We start from the raw sequence: 14,784 nt of genomic DNA, 5'->3' as shown, positions 1-14,784 counted from the left end.
AACATAACTGACAGATGCAATAGATAGAAATCTACACAGAGAACTAGGCAAAATGAGAAGACAGAGGAATATATTCTAAAGGAAGGAACAAGGCAAAAGTTCAAAAAAGGAACTAAAAAAAGTGGAAATAACCAATCTAACCAATAATGTTTCAAGTTAATGATCATAAAGATGCTCACTGAACTTGGAAGAAGACTGGATGAACACAGCGAGAATTTCAACAAAGAGTTAGAAATGTTAATAAAAGAGCCCAACAAAGTTGAAGAATACATTAACTGAAATTAAAAATACACTAGAAGGAATAAACAGTAGATTAGATCATACAAAGGAATAGATCAGTGATGTGGATACTGTATCACCCAAGCTGAATAACAATGGAAAAAAGAATTTTAAAAAGAGGATAGTTTAAGCTCCAGGACACATCAAGCATACTAATCCCTGCATTTTGGGTGTCCCTGAAGGAGAAGAAAGGGGTAGAAAACTTATGTGAAAAAAAAAAAGCTGAAAACAGACATCCAGGTTCAGAAAGTACATAGTGTCCCAAACAAAATCAACCCAAAGTGGTCCACACCAAATTAAAATGGCAAAAATTAAAAATAAAGAGAGATTCTTAAAAGCAGTAAGAGAAAAGCAATTAGTTATGTATGAGGGAATGCCTATAAGACTATGAGCTGACCTTATAGCAGAAAGTTTGCAGGCCAGAAGGGTTTATACTCAAAGTAATAAAAGGAAAACATATATAACCAAGAATACTCTGCACAGCAAGGAGAAATAAAGAATTTTACAGACAGCTAAAGCTAAGAGTTCAACACCACTTTACAAGAAATGCTAAAGGAACTTCTTTAAATGGAAAAGAGAAGGCCACAACTAGAAATATGAAAATTATGTAAGAAAATAATCTCATTTGTAAAGGTAAATATATGGTGAAGTTAGTAGATCAACTAACTTAGAAATATAGTAGGAAGGTTTAAAAACAAAAAGAGTTAAATCATCTATATGCACAATAAGTAGTTAAGGACTCAACAAAACAAAAAGATGCAAAATCTTACATCCAAAACACTAAACATGGTGAGGAGTAGTAACAATATAGGTCTATTAGAATGTATTCTAACTTAAGAGATTATCAATTTAAACTAATCACACACACACATATATATACAACTATATCTATATATACATCTATATCTATATCTAAATATGTTGTTATATATGAACCTCATGGTAACCACAAACCAAAAACCTATAATAGATACCCACACAAAAAAGAGAAAGGAATCCAAAATTAACACTAAAGATAGTCATCAAACCACAAGGTAAGAGAGTAAAAAAGTAAAAAGGAACAAAAAAGAACTGCAAAACAACTAGAAACAATTAACAAAATGGCAATAATTATATACTTATCAATAATCATTTAAAATGTAAATGGACTAAATACGTCAATAAAAATACACAGAGTGGCTGAATGGATAAAAAAAACAAGACCTATCTATATGCTTCCTATAAGAGACTCATTTTGGATCTAAAGACACACACAGACTGAGAGTGAGGGGATGAAAAAAGGTATTGTGTGGAAAAGGAAATGAAAAGAAAGCTGGGATAGTAATACTTATATCAGACAAAATAGACTTTAAAACAAATACTGTAACAAGAGACAAAGGACATTACATAACGACAGAGAGATCAATCCAACAAGAAGATATAACAATTGTAAATATATAGGCACTCAATACAGGAGTACCTAAATACATAAAGCAAATATTAACAAACAAAAAGGGAGAAATTGACAGTAATAAAATAATAGTAGGGAACTTTAACACCTCACTTAAACCAATGGACAGATCATCCAGACAGAAAATTAGTAAAGAAACAGTGGTCTTAAAGGACACACTAAATCTGATGTACCTAATAGAGATATACAGAATATTCCATCCCAAAACTGCAGATAGAACTTTCTTCAGGATATATCACATGTTAGGCCACAAAACAAAACTCAATAAATTTAAGAAGATTTCAATCATATCAAACATCTTTTCCAATGACAATGATATAAGAGTAGACATCAACTACATTAAAAAGAAAACTAAAAATAACAAAACATGGATTCTAAACAACATGTTTCCAAATAACAAATGGGTTAATGAAGAAATCAAAGAGGAAATAAAATACCTGGAGACAAGTAAAAATGGAAACACAACAATCCCAAATCTATGGAACAGAGTACAAGCAATTCTCAGAGGGAAGTTTATAGCAATATAAGCCTACCTCAGGAAACAAGAAAAATCTTAAATAGATAATCTAACTTTACAAGTTACTACCAACACCACAGAAATACAAAGACTCATAAGAGATTACTGGGAACAATTATATGCCAATAAAATAGAAAACCTTGAAGAAATGGATAAATTCCTAGAAGCATACAATTTCCCAAGGATGAATCAGAAATAAATAGAAAACATCAACAGACCAATTACCAGCAATGAAATTGATTCAGTAATAAAAAAAACCCCAACAAACAAAAGTCCAGGACCAAATTGCAAGGAAGAGTTATCACTTATGCTTCTCAAACTATTCCAAACAACTGAAGAGGAGGGAATGATTTTGAGCTCATTCTATAAGACCAGCATCACCCTGATACAAAAATTAGACAAAGATAGCACAAAAAAGAAAATTATAGGCCAGTATCACTGATGAACATACATGAAAATTTCTCAACAAAATATTAGCAAACCAATTTTCAACAATACATTAAAAGGATCACTCACCTTGATCAAGTGGGATTTATCTCAGAGATGGAAGGATGGTTTAATATCCACAAATCCATCACCATGATACACCACATTAACAAAACGAAAGGTAAAAAGCATATGATCCTCTCAATAGATGCAGAAAAAAATATTTGACAGAAATTCAACATCCATTTATGATAAAAATTCAACAGAGTGGGTATAGAGGAAACACACCTTAACATAATGAAAGCTATATGGCAAACCTATAGCCAATTATCATACTCAACAATAAAAAACCGAGAACATTTCATCTAAGAGCAGGACCAAGACAAGGATACTCATTCTCACCATTTATATTCAACATAGAATTGGAAGTTCTAACCACAGCAATCAGGCAAGAAAAAGAAATAAAAGCCATCCAAATTAGAAAGAAGTAAAACTGGCATTATTTGCAGATAACATTTTACTATATAAGAAAACCCTAAAGGTTCCACCAAAAAACTGTTAAAAGTAACACACAAATTCAGTAAATTTGAAGGATACAAAATCAACATACAAAATCAAATTGTGTTTCTATACACTAACAAAAAACTATCAGAAAGGGAAATTAAGAAAATAATCTCATTTACCATTGTACCAAAAAGAATAAAATTCCTAGGAATAAATCTAACCAAAGAGGTAAAAGAATTGCTCTCTGAAAACTATAATACACTGGTGAAAGAAACTGAAGATGGTACAAACAGTTATGCTGTGCTCATGTATTGGGAGAACTAATATTGTAAAAATTACCATACAACCCCAGGCAATCTACAGATTCAAATCCATCACTCTCAAAACACCAATGAAATTTTTCACAGAACTAAAACAAATAGTTTTAAAATTTGTATGGAAACACAAAAGACTCTGAATAGCCAAAGCAATCTTGAGAAAGAAGAATAAAGCTGGAGGTATCATACTTCTTGGTTTCAAACGATATCACACTACAGTAATTAAAACAGTATGGTACTGGCAGAAAAACAGACACATAGATCAATGGTATAGAAAAGAGGCCCCTGGAATAAACCTATGCTATATGATCAATTAATCTATGACAAAATGGGCAAGAATATACAATTGGGAAAATATAATCTCTTCAATAAATGGTGTTGGAAAACTGAACAGTTACATGCAAAAGAATCAAACTGGTCCACTTTCTCACATCACATACAAAAATAAGCTCAAAATGGATTAAAGATTTAAATGTATGACCTGAAACCATAAAACTCTTAAAAGAAGACATAGGAAGTACACTTTTTGACATAGGTCTTAGCAATATTTTTTGGATCTTTCTCCTCACGCAAGGAAAATAAAAGGAAAAAAACAAACAAATGGGATTACATCAAACAAGAAAGCTTTTGCACAGAGAAGGAAACTATCAATAGAACAAACGATACCTACTGAGTGGGAGAGGATACTTCCAAATGATATGGTTGATAAAGAGTAAATACCTAAAATATACAAAGAACTCACAGAACTGAACATCAAAAAAATAAGCAACGTGACTGTAAAATAGGCAGAGGATCTGAATAGACATTTTTCCAAAGATATACAGATGGCCTAAAGACACAAGAAAAGATGCTCAAAATCACTAATCATTAAGAAAATGCAAATCAAAACCACAATATCATCTCACACCTGTCATAACGGCTATCATCAAAAAGACAACAAATAACAAATATTGGCAAGGATGTGTAGAAGACAGAACTTTCATGCACTGTTGGTGGGATTGTAAATTGGTGCAGCCACTATGGAAAACAGTATGGAGTTTCCTCAAAAAATTAAAAGTAGAACCACCATATGATCCAGCAATTTTACTTCTAGATACTTACCTGAATAAAACAGAAGCATTAATCTGAAAAGATGTATACACACTAATGTTTATTGCAGCATTATTTATAAAAGCCAAGATATGGAAGCAATCTAAGGGCTCACTGGTAGATGAGTAAATAAAGGAAATGTAATATATATATGTGTATATATATATAATGGAATATATATATATATATATATACACACATATATATACGCATAACAGAATATTACTCAGCCATTAAAAAAATAAAATCTTGCTATTTGTGACAACATGAATGGACCTAGAGGGTATTATGCTAAGTGAACTAAATTAGACAGTGAAAGAAAAGTACCGTATCATCTCACTTACATGTGGAATCTAAAAGACAAAACAAACAAAACAAAATGAAAAGAGACTCATAGATACAGAGAACAAATGGGTGATTTCCAGAAGGGAGGGGGTAGTAAGGGGTGAGGCAAACTAGGTACAGGGGGTTAAGAGTTAAAAAGCTCCAGTCATAAAATAAATAATCCACAGGCATGTAAAATACAGTAAAAGGAATATGATCAATAATATCATAACAACTTTGTATGGGGACGGATGGCTACTAGATTTACCATGGTGATCATTTCATAATGCATGTAAATGTCAAATTACTATGTAGTACATCTGAAACTAACATAATATTGTACTTCAATTATATTTTAAAAAAAGAGGTACCTGACATATCTGTGCACTTCTGAGTTTCATTAACCAACACATTTTGTATTTTTTAAAATAAATAAATTTATTTATTTATTTATAGTTGTGTTGGGTCTTTGTTGCGGTGTGTGGGCTTTCTCTAGTTGTGGTGAGCGGGGGTTGCTCTTCGTTGTGGTGCGTGTGCTTCTTATTGTGGTGGCTTATCTCATTGCAGAGCATGGGCTCTAGGCATGTGGGCTTCAGTAGTTGTGGTGTACAGGCTCACTAGTCGTGGCTCATGGGCTTAGTTACTCCTCAGCATGTGGGATCTTCCTGGACCAGGGTTTGAACCTGTGCCCTCTGCATTGGCAGGCAGATTCTTAACCATTGTGCCACCAGGGAAACCCAGCACATTCTGTGTTAATTAATATAGTGGTATTGAATTTTATGCTGCTTGCAACCAAAAGTAGTCTCACTAAAATTGGTGGATCCCATCAAACAATCTCCCAGTAAAAGTTGTCAATGCCCTGCCTGAATCTTCTTCATCTATCTGCATCATTGTTGGATTCCTGTCTTAAGAATGCAATTCTTTGCGTAAGCGCCTTCTTTAATCACAAGATCACGTTTAATGACCTAGTAGTCTCTTTTTAATGTACATAGGGCTTCCCTGGTGGCACAGTGGTTGAGAGTCTGCCTGCCGACGAAGGGGACACGGGTTCGTGCCCTGGTCCAGAAGGATCCCACATGCCGTGGAGTGGCTGGGTCCGTGAGCCATGGCCGCTGAGCCTGCATGTCTGGAGCCTGTGGTCCGCAACGGGAGAGGCCACAACAGTGAGAGGCCTGTGTACCGAAAAAAAAAAAAAAAAAAGTACATAGACACAGGCATAAATAATTCAATAATATAGTTTAACTCAATATAGCCAAATATTATAATTTGAATTTGTAATCAAAATAAGAATTACTCATCATATATTTTACATTCTTTTTTTATTCTAACTCTTTGAAATCCAGAGTATATTTTTTATTTATAGCATATCTCAGTTTGGAGTAGCCACCTTTCAAGTCTTCAATAGCTGCCTCTGGCTAGTGGCTACTGTATTGGATACTGTGGCCCTAGTGCATAAAAGTAATTTCATTTTGCCATTTTTGAAAAAAATGCACAGAAAATTCACAGGTTATACTTTAACTGTTCTCCATAGGCAAGGCTCTAACCTCTTCTCAAATCTCTCTGTGAGACCAAGATTTTGGTTTTTTTTACTTACCATTTTGACTATAGTGAACATAACATTTGTTACTGTGATCTTTTCATTTCACATTATATACTAAGTAACCTTATATGAGACTATGCTTTTCACCATCATTATTTTAAATAATTGATATATAAACATTTTTATGAATCAATATCTGTTGTTCTATTGTTTCTAAGAAGCCTGTAACACTACAGGAGTATATTAGTTTTCAACAAAGTTAAATTTAAAATTAGAATTTTCCTTGCTTAAAGTGATATCTCTGTATATCTTTTATTATTATTTAGGATAAGATCATTTCATGTTTTCTTTTTAAAAGAATTTTATTGAAGTATAGTTGATTTACAATGTTGTATTTAATTTCTGCTGTACAGTAAAGTGACTCAGTTATACATATATATATTATTTTTCATGTTCTTTTCCATTATGGTTCATCATAGGTATTTCATGTTTTCTTAATAGCTTTTACAATCTACCTTTTTTTTTTTCCAGTGGATAGAGAAGGCATTCAGCTTTTAAAAAATCATTTGGAATTGTATTTAAACAACTGACAGGAATCTTGTTTATGTTTGAATATATACTTTTTGTATTTGTAAACATTCTTTAGAGAAAGAGGAAACTGATTTGTATATTTTTCATTAAATCACTAAGTATAAAAGGAAAGGTTTTATAAACTTAGAAGACAATCCATGAAATTAGGCATGTTTTCCAGAGTTTGTCATTTATACTACAGAAATCAAAAAAATATATCAATATTTTTTACGTTTCCAAATAGCAATCTGGATCAAGACAGGGTTTATTAAATTGGTTCTCCATTCAAGAAAGTGAAAAACAATCCATTTGATGGCTTCATCTATACAAACAAAATTATGTCAAAATTAGTGAAAATCAGATAACCTCCTTAAAATTTAATATGGAATGGAAAAAAAGTTTTAGAATGCTCTACTTGCTGTGATCTCCAATAATAGTAGACATAGTTAATGACGTAAATAAAAAAGGTAGGTGATGATGTAAGAACCAATTTTCATGTGCATGAATAAATCAAGACTTCTGAAATTCTTCTCCAATCCTTCCTCAAAGAAGTTAGCCAGAACATTATGATAACATTACAATTTAGCTTCATAGTATTACAGACTAACTATCAAAAATTTCATAGCTCTTTCCTTTCTCTTCTCTCTCTACCATGTTTCTCTAGTTGTGTTAACTGTGAAATAGGCTGACCCAACAAGAAAACTAGAAAAGTGGGAGGTGCTCAGTCTTAAAAAAACTCCACTTTTAATTACAACACAATCATTTTCAATACACAGTAAATATAAATGTCCAAATTTACATGTTATTATTTGATTTGATGATTCAATTTTTGTTTTATGATACCTTTTTGTATTATTTTCATTAACTCACATGTATTAAAAATAACATTTTGGAATGCTAGTAGTGTGTGATCTGGCTAGCTAATTCTAAGAATGAAGTCCCAGAATGGCACCTTTTGGCATTTCCCCATGAAAATGACAGTTGCTAAAGATTGAAACTTCAACATTATGTAGGGATTTTGACAACATCATATTTTCTTAATATTCCATTTTTTGAAGAATAGAAAGGTAAGTATATTTGACTTGCTTAGGCAAAAATTTTGATAAGCATATTCTGGGAAATGACCTATGTTTCAGCTTTGTTGCTTGTCCAGCAAACTGACCAATGACATACTTGCATTCCTTGTTTTTTGTTTTTGTTGTCAGACCCTTTAATCAACCCAGTTAAGCTCTTTGGTTTTTGCTTCTGAAATGATTTTCTTGTTTTCAGTGGTTCTTGTCATCACTGTCACCATAAAACGTCAACATCTTGTCTCTTTCTTTAAATCATATATAGTGGCAGCTCCCAAGCTATATTCTTTGGTAAGCTGCTTTATGGTCACCATTAACTCCACTTTCTGCACTGCTGATAATTACAAAATTTACAAGATAAAAAACCAATAATCAGCACTGGTGCATATTCCTGGGGGGAGCATTGAGACACCATTGCCCACTCACATCGTTTCAGGTCCAGTTTTGCTACCAAATGAGTTTTGGCACAAAATTTGCAAAAAGTTTTAGGTTTTAGTGGTTTTCAGAATGGTGGATAAGGAATTATGTATCTGTATATGGAGACTGTTACATCTGATACTTATATTCTTATTCTGAAGAGAGACCCCAAAGTGAGTCATCTTTATTCAGAAGAAATCATAAAAATATTGGGTTGGGAAAACCTTTGTTCATCAGTACTATTCAAATTTTTGTTCCCTTTAGCTTCATTCAATATACATTTCTCTGGACTGTAGGTCTATCTCATAAGCAAATGTACAATCCCAGCCCTCAGGTAGCTCAGACCCTAGTGTGGGAGGAGATAACAAAAAAGGAAATAAGAAGTATACGGATATGAAGGAAAGAGAATAGACATTCAGTTCTGACCATGAGGTAGTAATGAATATTAGATTTACTCTGCTACCGTAGACAACAATAACACTGCACAAAATACGCCAAGCAACTATTTTCAAGAATTTGACAACAGATATTCAGGGTGTGGTTCTTGAGAGAAAACAAGCACAAAAAGTGAGCTTTCTCCTCTGGTCTACTTCCCAAATGGTGACATAAGGAAGTGATACCCAAGCAGAGAGCAGTGGTCTTGCTTGACTGATGAATCTGATTGAAGGCTGGGCTGGGGTTTGTCGGCAGGTACAGGAGGGGAGCTGAAGAGCATCTTGTTCTTCCTGTCGGTGGCAAGGAAGGCTGCAATATGAGCTGATAGACATCTTTTCTCCCCAGTTAGATCTTTAGACTATGTGCCACTCATAATACTTCAGACGTGTCCTTCACACAAGCCCTTGGTAAATATCTTAAGTTCTTTGGGATGTTTTAGCAAGTTCCCATGGCTGGCCTCTAAATAAATCAGGAATTCTCATGTTTAAGAACTGCCCAGTTAAATTTCCTATGACCTCTGACTTCATCCCAAGTACATCTTGTCTGCATTTCGGGAGAAGAAGGGAGGTTTCCACTTAAAATTACTGATAGCATAATAATTTGAGAAATGAAAAAAAAATCTCGTGACATCAAAACTAATTTTTGAAGGTTTCTATTGAAATATGAAATTCCAATAAAAACTTTTAAAAAGTAAATTGAATTCAAAACTATCCAATACCAAAATAATGAGAAATCATTTTAATCTCCATTATTACTTTTTGGCACTGCCATCTTTCTCACGATCTCATTCGTCCATGCGTTATTTTATAGAAATTCAAAAGAATATTTCCCAGATAGCGAATTATACCTCTCAGAAATCAATTACATTTCAGGACAACACTAACACTACACATATTTTTATTAGGAAATAAAACCACAGGATATGGATAGTAATAAAACTGGAATTATTTTACTGGCAAAGTCCATAAAAGTAACCAATAAGTTCAAAATCAAATGGAAAAACATATCCAAGGTCTGCTACTGAAAAACATTAACTGTAATATTTCCCCCAAGTTCATGTTAATTTCCTCTCTACACTTCTGATATATTGCACACATTTGAAAAACCATGTGTCATTTGCTTACTCCCCGGTTCAGGAACGCTGGGAAAATTTCTCACATTATGCTAGAGTTGCTGTCTTAATTCTACTCCCCCTTAATTGATTAATGAGAGAGGAGCGAAGGAAACAATGATAGAGAAAATTTCATTAGGTGTAAATTGCAAGACATTTGTTTGAATGAACATAATATCTCAGCTCTATTTTGATGGGCCTTGGAGGAATGCTTTAACTATTACTGTAAGTACCAGACCAAGCACTGATCAATTTAATGGTGACATTCGAGCATGGCCTTGTATGTGGTTTTTGTTTCAAAATGTTCTTGGGGAAAACTTCACTGCCTGATAATAGGGAACAAAGGATTCTTTCCAGTTTATGTGTTACCAACAAATATTTCTGAAAGGAGTCATTTAAGGTAAAACAACAATAAGTCTCTTTCTAAAGCATAAGCCATTCTAATTTACCTCTTCTATAAAAAGAAAACCTAGATGTTTCAAAGCTGTCTCTGACCAGCAAAGTGAACAGTGATCTGACCAGATCCACCAAGTGACTTGTGACTTGTGATAGTATTTGCAATGACCCAAGATTTCCTCAATTATTTTTCAGCACCACAAACTTATGTCACTTGTTAAACAAACATTGCTTTTTTTAAGCTTTAAGATATCAGAAAGAGCAGTAAAGGATAAAGAATAATATACAATTAACATACTTTTTTTCCATGCAACATTGACAAATGTCAACATTTTACCTCAAATCTCTTTTAGTATTTTGGTTTCTTAAATGAAACATTGTAGATTTAGCTACACTACCCACACTTCTGACCTTGGAGTAAACTCTGTGATGTTTACATTTGCATTCCCTACCAGATAAACAAAACACATACACCCACTTTCTGTATATTTTGCTTGTGTGTATTATACATGTTTCATATTCGCTTTTTATCATCTGCCCTTATGTTAAGCTCAAACCACGTACACATATATACTATATAAATAGATAGATCTAGTTTATTCTTTTTCATTAGTACAAATATTTCATCATAAGGGTACTGTAATTTGTTCATTCTTGCTTTTATGTCCAGTTAGATTAGTTTCCCCTCTTTATGTTTGCTATTAAAAATATGTCACAGCAAACTCCCTTGAATATGTCTCCTTGTGCACATATGTATTTTTGTGGAGGGTGGGGAGGAAGAAGTTAAATATCCAGAAATTAAATAGTAAGGGTTCCAGGTTATGAGTATTTTTAATGTTATTACATTCTGCTTAACTCTCATCTGAAGGGGCTGTACTTATTTTTATTCCCACCCGCAGTGTATGAGAATTTCTTTCCCTCATAGCTTCCCCAGCACTTTATATACTGTAAGACTTATTTATATTTGACTTGATGGAGGGAAAATGGAGTTCCTTAATTATTGTTGAGGTTGAACAAACTCTTTGTATATTTACTTTCTATTAGTACTTCCTCTTCTGCCAATTGTCTTTTTCTAATTTTTCTCAGTTTTACCATTAGATTAATGTATTTTTTGTTATTGATATCCAAGAGTTCCTATATATTCTAGATAATTTTTCTCAGATATTTCCTTGATCTTAAATATTGTTTACAGTTTCTTTAGCACCAAAGAAGTTTTGAGTTGTGATGTAGTCAAACTCATCTGTCTTTGCTTTATGTCTTTTAATCATTGTGTCTTAATAATGTCTTCTCTACTCTGAGGTGTGATCACCCTCTCTTTGTTTTCATTTCTAAAGAGTATCTTGAGTTTGCATACATTTTAATTTTTTCCCATGTGAGTTTTAGAAGAAGCTTTGGATTGGAATTAAGTTGAATTTATAGGTTAATTGGAAGAGAATAAATTTAATATCTTCTGGTAAACATGGTATACATCTTCATTTATTCATAATTAATTTGCATAGTTTAGTAAATTTACATAATTTTCTCCACCAAGGTATTATTCATAGAACCTCTGCTTAGCTCAGAGTCCCCTGCTCATCCCCAGTAGCAGCTCACAGCCAGGCCACAGGGAGACTTGTGTGTATGCACAGCACGTAGGATTTGGTTAAGAACAAAATGGAATCCCTCTAGAGATGTCCAGGACTCACCATCTCCTGCTCCCTGCTGACAAAGTCCAGGTCCCTCAAAGCCCAACCTCCAATCAGTTTCCTCAGCCCAACACCACTGCATTCTCTTTGGGTTTCATTTCTCTATATCATAGTTTGGAAAGCAGAGCTCACTTTGTTTTTTCTTTCTCTCAAGAACCACATCCTGCACATCTGTTGTTCAATTCTTGGAAACAGTTGCTTTGTCCAGTGTTTGTTGACTGTCATAGTTTCTCAGGAATGATAGGGCAAGACCCACATGCATTACCACTTCACTGTTCATTAACATTTGTATATTGCTTATTTCCTTTCTTCTTATCTTTTTGTATTGACTGCTATTTCCTGAAGGAAAGAAACTAGATGCCAGAATGACCTCGTGGAAAAGAGTCCAACCCCCTCCCCAACCCTAGACCAGCTGGAAGGATATATGAAGGATAAATAAGCTTCTGTCTTATTTAGGTCTTTGGAGCCTCTTATTTTAGAAGCTTAACCTTCTTCTTAAATTTGTGTCCCAAATCACAGAACAGTAATTTAGGCTAGGAAGTAAGTTTATTCATTTTAATGGAGAAACAGAAGTGCCAGGCAGACCAAAATTCTCATGTTAAAGATCAGCACATTACCAAAGACAAACTCACAGTTTGCACTGTAGTAATGAGCTTTTGGTTCTCCTGATTATAAACATGACAGCACAAATAATTAAAGAATTAAAGAATACTGAAGCTTGAAAGGATATGAAAGATAGAGAGAGAAAGTGGAGGTCCAGATAATTTAAGTAATCTCTCTAGAGTCACATTGTTAATGAGAAAAAGATCTGTGGCTAGAATTGAGTAGTGCTATTTCTTTAATTAAAGAAAATCTTTTCTACTAATTTCCATTGTAATAATTACAGAATGTTAAATTTGCTATATCTTTAGTGAAATATTTCTTTCTTTAAGATGCAAACTGCTTCATTCTTCAAATGTATTATGGTTTGAAACTTTGCCAAGACAGGACATCAGGATTTTTGCTGAATGACGGTGATATATTTAGTTAGGTCAATTTAACTAATAGAATGCTATAGAAGACAGAGTCTAAGATCTCCAACAGGCAATTTGAAAATTAATTCCTAATAAGAATCACTTATTTTGAAGAGAATGATAATGTTATATTGTACCATATGTCATTTATAAATACAGATAGTGATGAATTGAAGTTCAATATTTTGAGTGATGGCAATGTCATTGGAAAAATGGAAAATTCTTTCTTTCATAGCAGGAATGGGAATGGCTCATGCTTAGTGAAAATTATGTCAGTATACAAAAGTTATCACTAAGACAAGGCAGTTGAGGAGGAGGGAGCGATCGGGAGGTGGGCTTGGCTTGGCGTGCACTCCGCACCTCGGGAACATTATTGCGCGTGGAACGTCTGCTTTTGGCAGACTATTTCCCAGAAGAAAAGATGTTTGGTTTTCACAAGCCAAAGATGTACCAAAGTATAGAGGGCTGCTGTATTTTCAGAGCTAAATCCTCCAGTTCTCGATTCACTGACAGTAAACGCTATGAAAAGGACTTGCAGAGCTGTTTTGGGTTACGTGAGACTCGTTCAGGAGACATCTGTAATGCCTGTGTCCTGCTTGTGAAAAGATGGAAGAAATTGCCAGCAGGATCGAAAAAAAACAAAAAAACCACAAACTGGAATCATGTGGTAGATGCAAGGGCAGGAGCCAGTCGAAAGACTTCCCTGAAACCAAAGAAAGTGAAAACTCTATCCGGCAACAGGATAAAAAGCAACCAGATCAGTAAACTGCAGAAGGAATGTAAACGTCACAATTCTGATGCTCACAGTACCACTTCAAGTACATCTCCAGCTCAATCTCCTTGTTATAGTAACCAGTCAGATGATGGCTCAGATACAGAGATGGCTTCTGGCTCTAACAGAAGGCCAGTGTTTTCCTTTTTAGATCTCACATACTGGAAAAGACAGAAAAGATGCTGTGGCATTATCTATAAAGGCCGTTTTGGGGAAGTCCTCATTGACACACATCTATTCAAGTCTTGCTGCAGCAATAAGAAAGCAGCTGCTGAGAAGCCAGAGGAGCAGGGGCCAGAGCCTCTGCCCATATCCACTCAGGAGTGGTGACTGAGGATTATGTAGCAGGGGAACAAAAAATGATTTAAATTTTGGAAAACACCAACAAAATGACCCTCCTATTTTTAACTTGGATACCTGTTATTCTGCCAAAAGATGATTTCTAGAATAGTTTTGAGTGGGTTATTTTCCCTCCAGTTCCACAAAGTCTGAAGCCAGTATCTAGCTTACTAAAAGAAAAAAAAGAAGTGTACATAATATTTAAGATGCTGAGTATTTCATAGGAAAGCTGAATGTGGCTGTACAGTGCTCTTTAAGGCTTTACAAAAAATCCCCTTCTAATGAATGAAATTAGGGGAATTTCAGGGGACAGAGATGGGATTTGTTGTATGATAAACATATGTAGTTTTAGTCTTTCTATATTGAGAAGTAGTGGTTGGGGCATTTTTTAAGATGGCTGGCTACACTTGTTTTCCTTCATTATAATAAATTTGTCATAACTCAGTAAACACAGACTTGCCCCTAGAGGTAGTTGTTAATAACTTTGAAATATTAAGGTGTTGCCAAGGTTCTGATGATTCAAACCTGTA

At 34.0% G+C, this 14,784-nt stretch overlaps 1 pseudogene; it reads left to right on the top strand.

The window, feature by feature from the left end:
* The first annotated feature begins 13,564 nt into the window (after window positions 1-13,564).
* Window positions 13,565-14,245, top strand: LOC131762189 (SIN3-HDAC complex-associated factor pseudogene; annotated as a pseudogene).
* The last annotated feature ends 539 nt before the right edge of the window (window positions 14,246-14,784 follow it).

Source organism: Kogia breviceps, chromosome 9 (genome assembly GCF_026419965.1).
Source record: "Kogia breviceps isolate mKogBre1 chromosome 9, mKogBre1 haplotype 1, whole genome shotgun sequence".
NCBI classification, from domain to species: Eukaryota; Metazoa; Chordata; class Mammalia; order Artiodactyla; family Physeteridae; genus Kogia; species Kogia breviceps.
Note: the sequence above shows the minus strand (reverse complement) of the source record. Positions and strands in the feature narration are given on the sequence as shown.